General features: G+C 38.5%; 2 pseudogenes; both read right to left on the bottom strand.

Annotated features, from left to right (window-relative positions):
* Window positions 1–366: 366 nt before the first annotated feature.
* LOC138848328 (high mobility group protein B2 pseudogene) lies at window positions 367–1,492 on the bottom strand (annotated as a pseudogene).
* A 12,669-nt stretch (window positions 1,493–14,161) lies between these two features.
* LOC138848331 (U6 spliceosomal RNA) lies at window positions 14,162–14,229 on the bottom strand (annotated as a pseudogene).
* Between the last annotated feature and the right edge of the window lie 354 nt (window positions 14,230–14,583).

Raw genomic sequence — 14,583 nt, 5'->3', positions numbered from 1 at the left:
AGTTCTATATATGTATGTTCTGGCTATCAATCTTTTGTCATAGTCAGAGTTTTCAATGTTTCCTGCCATTCCGTCCATTGTATCTTCACTCTGTTGATTACTTTGTTGTGAAGATGTATCTTAATTTGATATGCTCAAATTTGTATATTTTATTTTTGTTACTTGTGCTTTTGGAATCTTATGCAAACTGTTGTCTCTGCTAATGTTTTACAGTTTCTCATATGTTTACTTAGGTTTTGGGTTTTTTTTTTAACATACATAATTTTATTACAAATTTTTTTTTAAAAAAACAACACAGAATGCAACATCCTAACAAAAAATCCAAATTTACAAATGATACTAATTCCTACAACTTTGCTGCGCTACCATACACAAGTCAAGAAATTAAAGAAACCATTAAATATTTAGGAACATTCAACATCAGAAGCTTTAAAATCTAACTGTATGTAGTAGCCCCTCAAAAAGCTACAACCTGCATTTTTTAAAAAAAGTATTTTCTCTACAAAGAATCTTATCAGCTATACAAAAATCTGTACAGTTTTTTTTATACTGAAGCTAATATTGAGCTGCACTTGAATTCACATTCTTAGCAAAACAACTGCCTGAGCACACACGCACACTCCACACTCATCATTACAGGATAGCCATTTATTCTTCATCTTCATCCTCTTCCTCATCATCTTCATCTTCTTCTTCTTCCTCTTCTTCCTCCACATCTTCAGGTTCATTCTTCTTGTTTGAGCCTGTGGGCCTACCAGGGCCCTTCTTTCCCGCTTCACTTTTGCCCTTGGCACGGTATGCAGCAATATCCTTTTCATATTTCTCCTTTAGCTTAGCTGCTTTCTGTTCATATGGTTGTTTATCTTTGGCTGAGTGTTCAGACCGCATCTCACCCAATTTTTTTGCAGTGTCCCCAATGGACAGGCCAGGGTGTTCACTTTTGATCTTTGGGCGATGTTCAGAGCAAAAGAGAAAGAAGGCAGATGGTGGTCTTTTAGGAGCATTGGGATCCTTTTTCTTTCCCTTCTTATCACCCTTGGGAGGAACGTAATTTTTCATCTCCCTGTCATAACGAGCTTTTTCACTTTTTGCCATATCTTCAAACTTGGACTTTTCCTTTGCAGACATGGTCTTCCATCTCTCCGAGCATTTCTTAGAGAATTCTGCGAAATTGACCGAAGAGTCAGGGTGTTTCTTCTTGTGCTCTTCCCGGCACGTCTGCACGAAGAAGGCATAGGAGGACATTTTGCCCCTTGGCTTGTTGGGGTCTCCTTTACCCATGACGACGGAACGGCGGCCACCTGGTGTGAGTTGTTCCTCAGACTCCCGCAGAGCGGCCAGATCCGACGGCATTGCTTCCTTCCCTCAGCTCCGGCATGAACTCAGGATGTGAGGGCGATCTGGCTGCGACATCTGTCACCCCATTGATCGCCAGGGTTGATTCGGCTGATCTGGCTGGCTAGGCGGGTGTCCCCTTCCTCCCTCACCACTCCATGTGCGTCCCTCCTGAAGCTGCATGCTGGGTCGAAGAGGACGACCTTCCCCGCTAGAGGAGGACCTGTCTTCGGTCAAGGGTATACGAGTAGCTGCGCTCCCCTGCTAGAACCTCAAAACAAGCTCTCAAGGTTTTGGTTTTATATTTAGACTTTTAATTAACCTTGACTTGCTTTTACATAGTGTATGAGGTGTTGGGGTATCTTTTCAGGCTTCTACATATGGATAATCACTTTCCTTTAAACCATTTGCTAAGGGGATTCTTCTTTCTCCTGTTTGTTTTCTTTCCTTTATTAAATAGGGGTTGGCTGTAGAAAAGTCAGTTTATTTCAGCTGCCTATTTTTTCCATTGAACTATGTGTCTGTTTTTCCAACAGTGCTAACACTGCTTCTATTTTTTTTAAGATTTCTTTATTTGAAAGGCCAGATGCTTCTTCCAAGTCTCTCATGTGGGTGCCAGCACCCAAGAACATGGTCCATCTTCCACCAATTTCCCAGGTGCATTAGTAGGGAGCTGGATTGGAAGTGGAGAACCTGGTCTTCGAGCAACAACATATGGGATACATGCACAGCAGGACAAGGCATTAACCTACTACACCACAGCATCAAACCCTTCCTTATTTACTTCTGCTGTGATCTTTCATTATTCACTTTTCTACTGCCCCACAACTTGACTCATTCCTGTTTTTTTTTTTTTTTTTCTGGGTCCTGGAGGATGGTAGTAGGTTGCTTCTGGGATATCTTTTTTTTTTTATGTTAGTAGGTACTTGGTAATCTAAAATCATAGTTTTTACTTTCTATATTTCTCTGCTAATCACGAGGACCTTCTAGATGACAGCAGAAAATGCTAGCAGAAATGAGGATATATTAATTTGCTAAGAAAATACCACAGAGAATATGATTTAAATCATGGAATTTTACTTCTCAGAGTTGTAGAGCTTGAAAATATCAGATCAAGGTGCTAATAGGCTCGATTTTTCCAGAAGCCCTTCTCTGATGTGACAGACACATCTATCATTTGATCTGCTTAAAAGCACTTTCTTCAGGTAGAGTTATGTTGGTGGTTAGCACTTCAGTGTTTGAGTTTTAGGGAGGCACATTTCAGTCCACAACAGCAAAGGGGTCCTGTGGTCTACTTCAATGACAGCCATCTCTGCGGAGGATAGAAAGTTTGAAATCAGCATTAGGATTTCTCACATTATTACTGTCAGTGCTATCTCCATCAAATGTGCATTCATGTACACACAAACAAAACTACCTGTACACATAAACACATTCAACAGTGGAAATGCCTGATGGTTGTGTACAGATAACATCAATATAATAATCCATAAGATGGCCTATTAGCAGACATTAAAAGAGAATTAGAAAGAATGACAACAAAATCTGCAGTTACCTATATTTATGTCTATATGTATGATATTCAGTATTTATAGTTGCTAAAAGATGAATACTGATGTGTGGAAATAAAAGCTAAACCTTACCTTGCAATATTGCAGCCTAGTCTACATGAAAGATGTCTTCCTAAAACCTTTCCCTGGGCCCATTCTGTGGCATAGTAGATTAAGCATCCACCTGCAGCACCAACATCCCACATGGGCACCAGTTTGAGTCCCTGCTCCTGCACTTCCAATCCAGCTCTTTGCTAATGGCCTAGGAATGCAGTGGAATATGCCCTGAGTGCTTGGGCCCCTGCACCCATGTGAGAGACCTGGAGGAAGCTGCTGGCTCCTGGCTTCTGGCACCTGGCTTCAGATCGGCCCAGCTCCAGCCATTCTGGCCATTTAGGGGGGAACCAGTGGATAGCAGACCTCTCTTTCTCTTCCTCTCTATATCTGTCACTCTGCCTCACAATAAAGAAATACATTTTTTAAAAACTTTTCCCTTTTTAAATTTCTTAATTGTTTTAAAGATTTATTTATTTATTTATTTACAAGTCGAGTTACAGACAGAGAGGAGAACCAGAGAGAAAGAGGGAGGTCTTCCGTCTGATGTTCACTCCCTAATTGATTGCAACTGCCATAGCTGTGCTGATCCGATGCCAGGAGCCAGGAGCTAGTTCCAGGTCTCCCAGATCGGTACAGGGGCCCAAGGACTTGGGCCATCTTCTACTACTTTGCCAGGCCATAGCAGAGAGCAGGATCAGAAGTGGAGCAGCTGAGTATTGAACCGGCCCCCATATGGGATGCTGGAGCTTCAGGCGAGGGTGTTAACCTGCTCCACCACAGCACCAGTCCAACATTTTAAATTTCTGATACTCTAAAGTAGCAAAGGACTGCATTACATCTAGGAAAGATGTATTTAAAAATTATAAATCTAGTGCATTTTAGCAGAAGTCCTAACAAATACTTCTGATTTTCTCAACATTATGTATAAATAAATGATAGAATGAGTCATTGTCAGATTAATAGAAGGAGTTTGAGAGGATTGTCTCTCTTTCAATTGTGTTGAATAGTTTGAGAATCATTAGTTCTTTAAAAGACTTGTAGAATTCAATAGTGAGGCTGTCTGATCCTGGACTTTTCCTTGTTGGGAGGGTCTTTATTACTCATCCAATCTCTGTCTTGGTTTTTGATTTGTTTAGCTTTTCTATGTGTCTTCATGACTCAATTTTGGTATATTGTGTATGTCCAGGAATCTGTTGATTTTTCCTCTAGGTTTTCCAATTTGTTAACCATCACAACAGATGCCCGCATCATATATTGCAGTGCTAATCTGAGTTTTGGGTACTCCACTTCCAAATCAGTTTCATGTTAATATCCCTGGGAAGCAATGGATAATAGCTCAAATTCTTTCCTTCTTGTCATCTAATTTGGAGAACTGTAACCTCAATGGGGACTTGAAACCTGGTCTTGCACAGTGGTAGCCATATAGAAAGTGAACCAGCAGATGGGAGATCTCTCTGCTTCTCTTTCCTTCTCTCTTTGTCTCTGTGTCTCTCTGCCATTTTTTATCATATTAAAATATTTAATTACTTATTTGAAAGAGTTACAGAGAGAGGGAGAGACAGAAATCTTCCACCACCTAATTCATTTTTGAGATGACTTTAATAGCCAGAGTGTGGCCAGGTTGAAGCCAGGAGCTTTTCCTCCGATGTGTGTGGCAGCATCCCAGCCACTTGGGCCAACTTTCCCTGCTTTTTCAGTCCATTGGTAAGGAGCTGGATCAGAAATGGAATAGCTGGTACTTGAACTGGTGCACGTAGAGGATGCCAATGTAACAGATAGCAACTTTGTCCACTGCACCACAACCACCAGCTCCTCTTTCTGCCTTTCCAATAAATAAATCTTTTGAAAAAGAATTTAAGGTAGTAAAAGTAATCATGACTGAGCAATGACAAATTTATTGAAGTGATCGACTTTCTTAAAGGTCTATTTATGAATTTGAAAGGCAGCACTAGAAAGAGAGAGTGGGAGAGATGGATCTTCCTCCTGGTTTGTTCGCTCCTCAAATGGCTGCAGTGACTGTGGCTAGGCCAGACTGATATCAGGAGCCAGGGGCTTCTTCCAGGTCTCTCACATGGGTGCAGGAGCCCCAATATTTGAGTCACCCTGTGCTGCTTTTCCAGACACATTAGCAGGGAACTGGATCCGTTTGGAGCATTAATGTCTATGATACTCTCCTTGCAGTTGAAGGATTTAGAATCCATTTCAATTATGGGTGGGCCAAGTACAACAGCTCCCAATTGTCCAAGGTTTGGATTAGATGGGTTCTGAGAAATTTTGTTAAAATAGTTATTAATCATAACTCTCAGTTTAAGCTTTTCTTACCAAATTTTCATGTTTGCTGATGTTTATATCTATGGGAAAATTGGGTCTCTGGATTGCAACCAATGAAAGCATCCAGACTAACAGTAATAAGGTCAACAGTCAGCAGAATGATGTCCAGCTGAACTGAAATAGCTTTTCTTATTTGGTAGAGGGGTTACCTCCTGCATTATACTGACATACTGACATAGACAGTAGATATTGGAGCCTGTCTCTTCTGCCAAATGGAGAATGCCGCATTTTGATCCATCATATATATATTTATATATTATAATATATATTATATATTTCTATACATAATATAGAATTACATATAATTATCATAAATATATAATATATAATTATATATAAATATTATATATGAATTTATTTATATATAAATATATAATTATTTCTGATCCAGCTCCATACCAATGGATTGAAAAACCAGTGAAAGATGGTCCAAGTGCCTGGGTTGCTGCCACACACATTGGAGGAGGAGCTCCTGGCTTCAACCTGGCCACACTCTGGCTATTGAAGTCATCTCAATAATATATATATATGATATATATAATAGTTATAATAAATTATATAATATTATCTGTTTATAATTATTATATATTATATAATATATGATAAAGCATAATATATTTTATATATGAATATATTTATATACATAAATATATATAAATAAATGTAAATATATATATATATAGAATTTATTTACGTATTTGACAGGTGTACTTACAGACAGTGAGAGGAAGAGACAGAGAGAAAGGTCTTCCATATGCTCATTTACTCCCCTAATGACTGCAATGTCTGCAGCTGGGCCAATCTGAGCTAGGAGCTTCCAGGTCTCCCACATTTTGGCAGGGACCAAAGCACTTGGAACAGCTTCTACTGCTTTCCCAGGCTATTGCAGAGAGCTGGATGGGAAAAGGAGAAATGGGGACTAGAACTGGTGCTCATATGGGGTGCCAGCACTGCAGGTAAAGGATTACACCACTGCACCACAGTGCTGGCCCCAGTCTATCCTTTATTAAGGAGATCTCAGTAATCATGTTCAGGTATTGCTGTCCTATATTCATGGCCAAAGTCCTAGCAGGCAACATGGTTTGGAGAATCGTAAGCACAAGGTGTGTAGGAGACTTCATTTCTCATACAGCACAGTTAATAACAAGGTTCCAAGAGGGGAAATTACTTGCATCATAGTCTTTGAGAACTAATGGACAGCACAGGTGATCTAAAGAATTTAGAAGGTTTGTGAGCCCCTAGAGTGAAAAAGTCACTGGGAGCACAAGGACAGTGCCTAGAGTTTATTTTGATGGATTTTAGCCCCTTTCATTGGAGGGAGGCCCGAAGAAGCTGGACTGATTAGTAAACCTCAGAAGTGTCTTTTCAATGTGAAGGCAAACTGAGACTGAGGGGTTTTTGGAAAAACGTTGAACAAAAGACATTTCCCACACGTGGTTAAGACACATCATTTATCTACTGATTTTCATCAGATCTGTTAACATTAGGTATAAGGTACAGTGGACATGGTGGATGGCATATAGCAATATGATTTTAGTAATATATCATGAGGTGCTTTTTTTAAATGGATTTAGCAGGTAAAATTGGGCTACCTAATGGGATGTAGCTGGAATAATCACCTTTTTGTTAAATAAATCTGAGGTAATAAATGTTAGTGTATGAAGACATTGAGTTTTCTTTTATTGGGCCTTCTTGGTTATTTTAATCTGGGATCTGCGAATTCTCATTTTCTTTATTTTATTCCTCATCATGTCGGACCAACTCTGCTGCTTTGGGGATTTTTTTAGTACATCTGACATTTGGAAATTTAGACAATAGTATAGTTAAAATGAGATGTACCAAGTAAAGTATTTATTTTTATTCTGATACATATTTTGGAATTCTTCTAAAATTCCTATTGAGTATCCTTGTTAAATTTAGTTGCATCCCAGGTTAAGACTTATTGGAGGCAGGCTCCATGGCTCAATAAGCTAATCCTCCACCTGCGGTGCAGGCACACCAAGTTCTAGTCCTGCTGGGAGAGCCAGATTCTGTCCCAGTTGCTCCACTTCCAGTCCAGCTCTCTGCTATGGCCCAGGAGTGCAATGGAGGATGGCCAAAGTGCTTGGGCCCCGTACCTGCATGGGAGACCAGGAGGAAGCACTTGGCTCCTGGCTTTGGATCAGCGCCATGTGCCAGCCGCAGCACACTGGCCGCAGCGGTCACTAGGGGGTAAACCAACAGAAAAAGGAAGACCTTTCTCTCTGTCTCTCTCACTGTCCACTCTGCCTGTCAAAATAAAAAATAATTTTTATAAAAAGACTTATTGGAGCCACTTTAGTGATTACACCCATGAAACTTTGTTAATAAATGCAAATAGAACCTGGGAAAATTGATGTATATCTTATGCTGTAGAGACTTAAGATTGAACATCTTTTTTTATCTTTTTTAATTATATAATTTAAAAACAAATTTTAGATTTTTTTTTTTTACTTTACTAAGTCACAGCTCTGGCCCCATTAATATGACTTAACAATGTTTTTTCCTCTCAGAATTATCTCTATTGTTTCAGTTAACTGCATGCCTTTTCTTTACATTCAGATTCCCTCAGCTGTCAAAGCTTATTCATCTTAATTCTGTTGTTCCTATTTCCCTCCCTTTTATTCTGTCCCTAGGCTAATTGAGATCATGATTCTCCATTCCTTCTGTGTGGTGTCACAGTAGGCTTGAAGTGTTCTTTTTCTCTTCTGATTTCTAAAGAAAGAAATTATGTATTCCCCCAGTTTAGATATTTTAATAATGCACTCTAAAACAAAGGTTAAATGTTCTTAATTTGACAAGAATTTTCGGGGCCAGCGGTGTGGCATAGTGGGTAGAGCCACCACTTGCAGTGCTGGCAGCTCATATGGATCCAGATCTCTGCTATAGCCTGGGAAAGCAGTAGAAGATGGCCCAAGTCCTGGGCCCCTGCACCCATGTGGGAGACCTGGAAGAAGCTCCTTGCTCCTGGCTTTGGATTGGCACAACTCTGGCCATTGCAGCCAACTGGGGAGAGAACCAGTGGATGGAAGACCCCTCTCTCTTCTCTGCCTCTCTCTGTGCAACTCTGACTTTCAAATAAATAAATAAATCTTTTAAAAAATATTTTTTTCTAATTTTAGATTTGTTCTACTTCATTGCCACTTCAGGGTGTGTGTAAGGAGTGCATATCCAGTTTTTCTATTTTGGAATTTGGGGATTTTGTATTAGCTCTGCTGTGTATTCATTTTTCTTGAGCATTGGTGATATCTTCTCCTTAGTTGTATTAAGAGAGAGAGAGCAATAGCCCTCATGTCTTTTTAGGTAAGTAAGACATATTAAAAACAGAGCATTCAGTATACATTCATAGTATTTTGACTTGTTCAATTGATTTTCCTGACCTCCCTTGGATATTCTTGGTCTTTGCTGTACAACTTTCTATACTCATTAATTCTTTGATATTCCCAAATCCAGAAAATGAATGACTCAACAGCTGTGTTCCTGTATTTGCTGGGATTCAGGGTAAGAAGCAAAGTGGAGGTGTTCAGGAATCTAAAGTTACATGCTACATAGCAAAGCACATCATTTCCTATACAAAGTGACTGGGAAATCCAGAATCTTTTGCACACATATTGGATCCTGAACTATTACTGACCTATTCAGTAAGATTTTAATGTATTTATTTTCTGTGTGTGTGTTTGTATTTCTAAATAAACTCTGCTGGGCTACTTAACATTAACATGTATTGCAGAATTCTTTCATCAGTTTTTACTTTTAAAAAGTTTCTCTTTCAGTTTTATGGGAGAGGGTAGAAGTTTCCTGCTATGTAACTGAAAATTCATTCATTCATTAAAGTTAAAAATATTTGTTGCAAATTGGTAGAATACTATTAATTCTCATGTGATTTACATGAAACTAAATACATTCTCTATTTTGTTTTGCTTAAAATTTCTGCATGTGTGGACTTCTTTTTTCCTTCTTGCCCCAAATCCCTTTTTGTATTGGGATGGCAAATGGGTTTTACACTGGAGAAAACATGTTATTTTGGCAAAGAAGTACTTAGCGTTCCTGCTTCAAGTATTCAAATATTGCATTGGAAATCAGTATATTTGTTTACTGTACAAATGTCCTTCATACAATTTTGTAATCTTCTGGGATGGGAGAGGAAGCAGGAAATAGGAGGATTATGGGTGGGAGGGATGTTTTGGGGGAGGGGAAGCCACTGTAATCCAAAAGCTGTACTTTGGAAATTTATATTTATTAAAAAAATTAAACAATTTTGTAATCTTCATCTTCCTTTTTATTTCATCCTTTTTTTAAAAAAATTCATTTATTTTACTTGAAAATCAGAGTTACACAGAGAAGGAGAGAGAGAGAGCAGTCTTCCAACCACTGGTTCACTCCCCATTTGGCCACAATGGCTGGAGCTCTGCCAATCCAAAGCCAGGAGCCAGCAGCTTCTTTTGGGTCTCCTATGCAGGTGCAGGAGCCCAAGGGCCTGGGCCATCCTCTACTGCTGGATAGTAAGTCTTACTTGCCTAAAAAGATGGATAGTAATTTGAGTAGCCAGGACTTGAACTGGCACCCAATTGGAATGTCAGCACTGCAAGCCACAGCTCTACTTGCTACTCCACAGCATCAGCCCCCTAAATTCTTATGAGTATTGCTACACGATTGGAATTTATAATTGATAATGCTGAACAATTGAAACTGTCTTATTTACAATTGTAGGACTGGATATGGCAGTTCTACTTGAAGTAAAGTATGTAGCCTGCTTATTGTATGATTTTCGGAAAAGCATGTATTTATATATAACAGCAGATCTGTTAATCATTTAAAAGTGAATTATCATGATTACCCAGATGTAAAGAATGCAATATGTGCTAATGAGTTAGCAGTCACAGACATTTAGAATTAGAGGGATTTTAGAACTTTTTCAATACTGCAGTTTTTATGAAAAACTAATAATTTTTTTTATTTGACAGGTAGAGTTATATACAGTGAGAAATCAGAAAGGCCTTCCTTCCATTGGTTCAGTCCCCAGATGGCTGCCACAGTTGGAGCTGTGCCCATCCAAAGCCAGGAGTCAGGTGCTTTCTCCTGGTCTCCCATCCGGGTGCAGGGCCCAAGCACTTGGGCCATCCTCTACTGCCTTCCCGGGCCATAGCAGAAAGCTGGACTGAAAGAGGAGCTACCAGGACTAGAACACTTTGCCCATAAGGGATACCAGCACCACAGGTGGAGAATTAACCAAGTGAGCCACGGCGCTGGCCCCCGATAAATTTACTCTTAACAAAATATCAAAATATCTTATTTAGTATAAAGTTAGTAGTGAAAAGAGACTACCTTGTTGAACACAGAAATTTGAGATTATATTTCTTGGTATTAATTTGCATCTTAAGGCTTATTGCCTAGTTTATTTCAATATTTCAATCTAATATTACTAATAATATCTTGTACTTAGTGGTTCACTGTGTGCCAGACAATATTCTTTTGATTTTTTAAAAGATTTATTTATTTATTTATTTGGAAGTCCGAGTTACACAGATAGTGAACAAGAGGAAGAGAGAGAGTTCCTCCATCTGCTTTTTCACTCCCCAGATGACCTAAAAGGTCAGAGATATGCCAATCTGAAACCAGGAGCCAGGACCTCTTCAGGGTCTCCCATGCAGATTCAGGGGCCCAAGGACTTGGGCCAACTTCCTACTGCTCTCCCAGGCTATAGCAGACAGCTGAATGGAAAATGGAGCAGCCTGGACTTGAACCGGCCTCCATATGGGATGCCCCCACTGCATGCAGTGGCTTTACTAGCTACACCACAGCACTGGCCTCAAGACAATGCTCTAAAATGATGCATTAATTATTCCCAAATATTGAAAAGTGGCATGGTACACATTTGAATGTGTTGTTTTGTACTAGTTGTAGAAACAGTTTAAAATATATTTATATTTAAAAATGTAAGCTTTGATCTAAAGGTTTACTTTCCCTTAAGGTGCCTGTTTGGAAACTGAGAGATCATTGAAGTCTCAAGATAGAGTACAACTGATCTTATCCAAGCCTCCTTTATCACATGAGGATGCTAAATGCCAAGCCCAGAGAAGTAAAGTGAATTGTTCAAGGTCACATAGGTAAGTTGTGGCAGGGATAATTCTGTATTAGCATTAGGTATCCTGATACATAGGCCACTGTTCTGTCAATTTTGTACTCCTTCTGGAGTTAAAGATTCTAAGTTGTGGAAAATTGAATTTGGAAATTTAGTGGTTGCTATGTTGTTATGGTGAGAAATTTCTGTGTATAGCTATGAGTTGCTTAAATTTTATTCAATATATTTTTCTAGTATGTTTGCTATTTATTTGAAATGTATAACAAATAGCTTCATCTATTTGCCAAAAGAATTTTTTAAAGATTTATTTATATTATTTGAAAGTCAGAATTACACAGAGAGAGAAGGAGAGGCAGAGAGAGTGGTCTTCCATTCACTGGTTCACTCCACAGTTGGCCTCCATGGCTGCAGCTGTGCTGACTGGAAGGCAGGAACCAGGAGCCTCTTCCTGGTCTCCTATGCAGTTGCAGGGGCCCAAGGACTTGTACCATTTTATAGTGTTTCCCAGGCCATAGCAGAGAGCTGGATAGGAAGTGGAGCAGCCAGGTCTTGAACTGATGCCCCTATGGAATACCAGCACTGCAGGTGGCAGCCTCACCCACTATGGCACAGTGCCAGCCCTTGCCAAAAGAATTTATAGAAGCTATTCCATATATACACTTAACAATTATTTAGTTACTTGACATGAACTATCCCTGCATATTTGAAAATTTTGAATGGTATCACTTGGGTTTTAAGAATGTTATATTTTAGGTCTCTTAATATTTTTAGTGATGATGTTTTAAAGGCCCTTCCTGTTTTATGAAAAATGATAAGGATTTTGTTTTACAATGGCCATAGTATTACTACTTAAAGCAATAGATTAAATAACACTTTTAAACAAAGTCATTTAATACTAAATTCTAACACACTGGTATATTTTAAAGTGAGAAACTGGATTTCTTTCAGATATTCTAAAGAAGAATGATAATCAAAATTGAAGACATCTACAGTTTTTAATCACTTGTTTTAAATATTGGTCATAATGGTCCAATTTTGAGTTTAATTTTAATTAGCTTTTAAATGATTCAATATGTTTTATAGAAAAAATTCGGAGAACATAATTATATACTCAACCTCCCTCCCTTCTTTTTCCTTCTTTTTCATTTTTTTTAGCTTATGAAATGACATTTTCAGTTTACATTACATTAAAAACGGTTGTTGAATCAAGGGACAAGTTTAACAGGCAAAAAGCAAAAAGATCGTAATTTAGAGGGAATACAGACAATGGCTCTAAACAATATTTGAATATCACATCTAAACAATATTTGAATAAATTGATAAATATTTTAATTTCTCCTACTAAAATGCTCAAAGTCTTTAATTATTTATCAAATATTAGTGCAAAATTATGGATTTAAATGATCCCAAAAAGTGATGAATTTTTGTGTAATAAAGTCCAATTTTTGTCAAGGCTTTTTGACAGTCTCACAGAAAACTTATGTTTGTGAATGGGAAGAATAATACCAAAATATCCATACTACCAAAAGCAATTTGCAAATTCAATGCAATCCCAATCAACATACCAACGATGTTCTCAGAGCTAGAAAAAATGATGCTAAAATTCACATAGAAACATGAGAGATGCTTAACATCTAAAGCAATATTATAAAGCAAAAAAAAGCTGGAGACATCACACCATATTTTAAGACATATTACAGGGGTCAGCACTATGACAAAGCAGGTAAAGTCACCGTCTGCAGTGCTGGCATCTCATATGGGTGCCAGTATGTTTCCCAGCTGCTCCACTTCTTATACCCCTCTCTGGTATAGCCTGAGAAAAAAGTAGAAAATGGCCAAAGTCTTTGGGCCCCTGCACCTGCATAGAGACCTGGAAGAAGCTCCTGACACTTGGATTCAGATCAACAGAGCTCCGGCCATTGTGGCCATTTGGGGAGTAAACCAGTGGATGGAAGACCTCTCTCTCTCTCTGCCTCTACCTCTCTGTAACTCTGCCTTTCAAATAAATATACTGCAAAAAAAAAAAAAAAAAAAAAAAAAAAAAGAAGTGTTAGCACTGATATAATAACAGACACATAGTTCAATGGAAAAGACTTGGTAGCATAGAAATAAACCCAAATTTCTACCAGCAACTCATATTTAACAAAGGAACTAAAATGAACTGGAGAAAGAAGAATCTCTTTCACAAGTGGTGCAGAGGAACTTGATTATCCATATGTAGAAGCCTGAAAAGAGACTCCAACATCTCTTACACTATGTGAAAGTGAACTCACAGTGAATTAAAATGTAATCATAAGACCCAAACCCAAGTAAACATAGGGAAACTCTAAATATTGTCAACACACAATAGCTTTTGGGTAAGATTCCAATAGCAATAGTCACAAAAATAAAAACAGAGACATTTGAGTATATCCAACTAAGATACTTCTTCACAACAAAGTAAACATCAGAGTGTAGATACAATGAACAGATGGCAGGAAAAATTAAAACTCTGAATGTTTACAGATTTCCAGAACATTTACATGAATTGGAAAAACTCCAAAAAATACAGTGAAGAAACAGGCAAGGATCTGAATAGACATTTCTCAGAAGAAATGTACATGGTCAAAACATGTGAATATGCCCGATGTCACTAGCCATTATGTAAATATAAATCAGAACACCATATCAGTCTCCAACACCTGTGGGAGAATACAACACTCAGGTGTTTGTGTGTGCAGCAAGTGGGTTTAGAGGACCCTGTTCACCTCTGGAGAGCAGAGTCTACAGGGAGGTAAAGAAACCTTACTGCGCAGGGGCATGCTAATCTTCTCTGTATCGTTCCAATTTTAGTATATGTGCTGCCGAAGCGAGCACATGTGCTGCCGAAGCGAGAAAGAGATGAAAAGAATTTATCTCAACTAGCCACTAATATTCAAGAAACAAGGTCTTCAGGAAAGCCAACTCAACTGACATTTTCATGTCATTGTTAAATAAAGGAAAAATTATCTAGGTTCAGCAATACGTAGTTTATAAGAGAAAGACTACAGAGTAATTTCCTTGGCATAGAAATAACTTTGTCTTTTTTTTTTTATCTATGAGGGCTTGCTATCACCACCACACACCCACATCCCATATACAAATGTCTGGCTTGAGTGGTAGCTTCTCTGCTTTGAGGCAAGTTTCTGCTAGTGTGCACCCTGGGAGGAGACGGAGGATGGCAGAAGTGCT

Source organism: Oryctolagus cuniculus, unplaced genomic scaffold, assembly GCF_964237555.1.
Source record: "Oryctolagus cuniculus unplaced genomic scaffold, mOryCun1.1 SCAFFOLD_45, whole genome shotgun sequence".
NCBI classification, from domain to species: Eukaryota; Metazoa; Chordata; class Mammalia; order Lagomorpha; family Leporidae; genus Oryctolagus; species Oryctolagus cuniculus.
The sequence above is the reverse complement of the archived record's forward strand: the minus strand, read 5'-3'. Positions and strand labels throughout refer to the sequence as shown.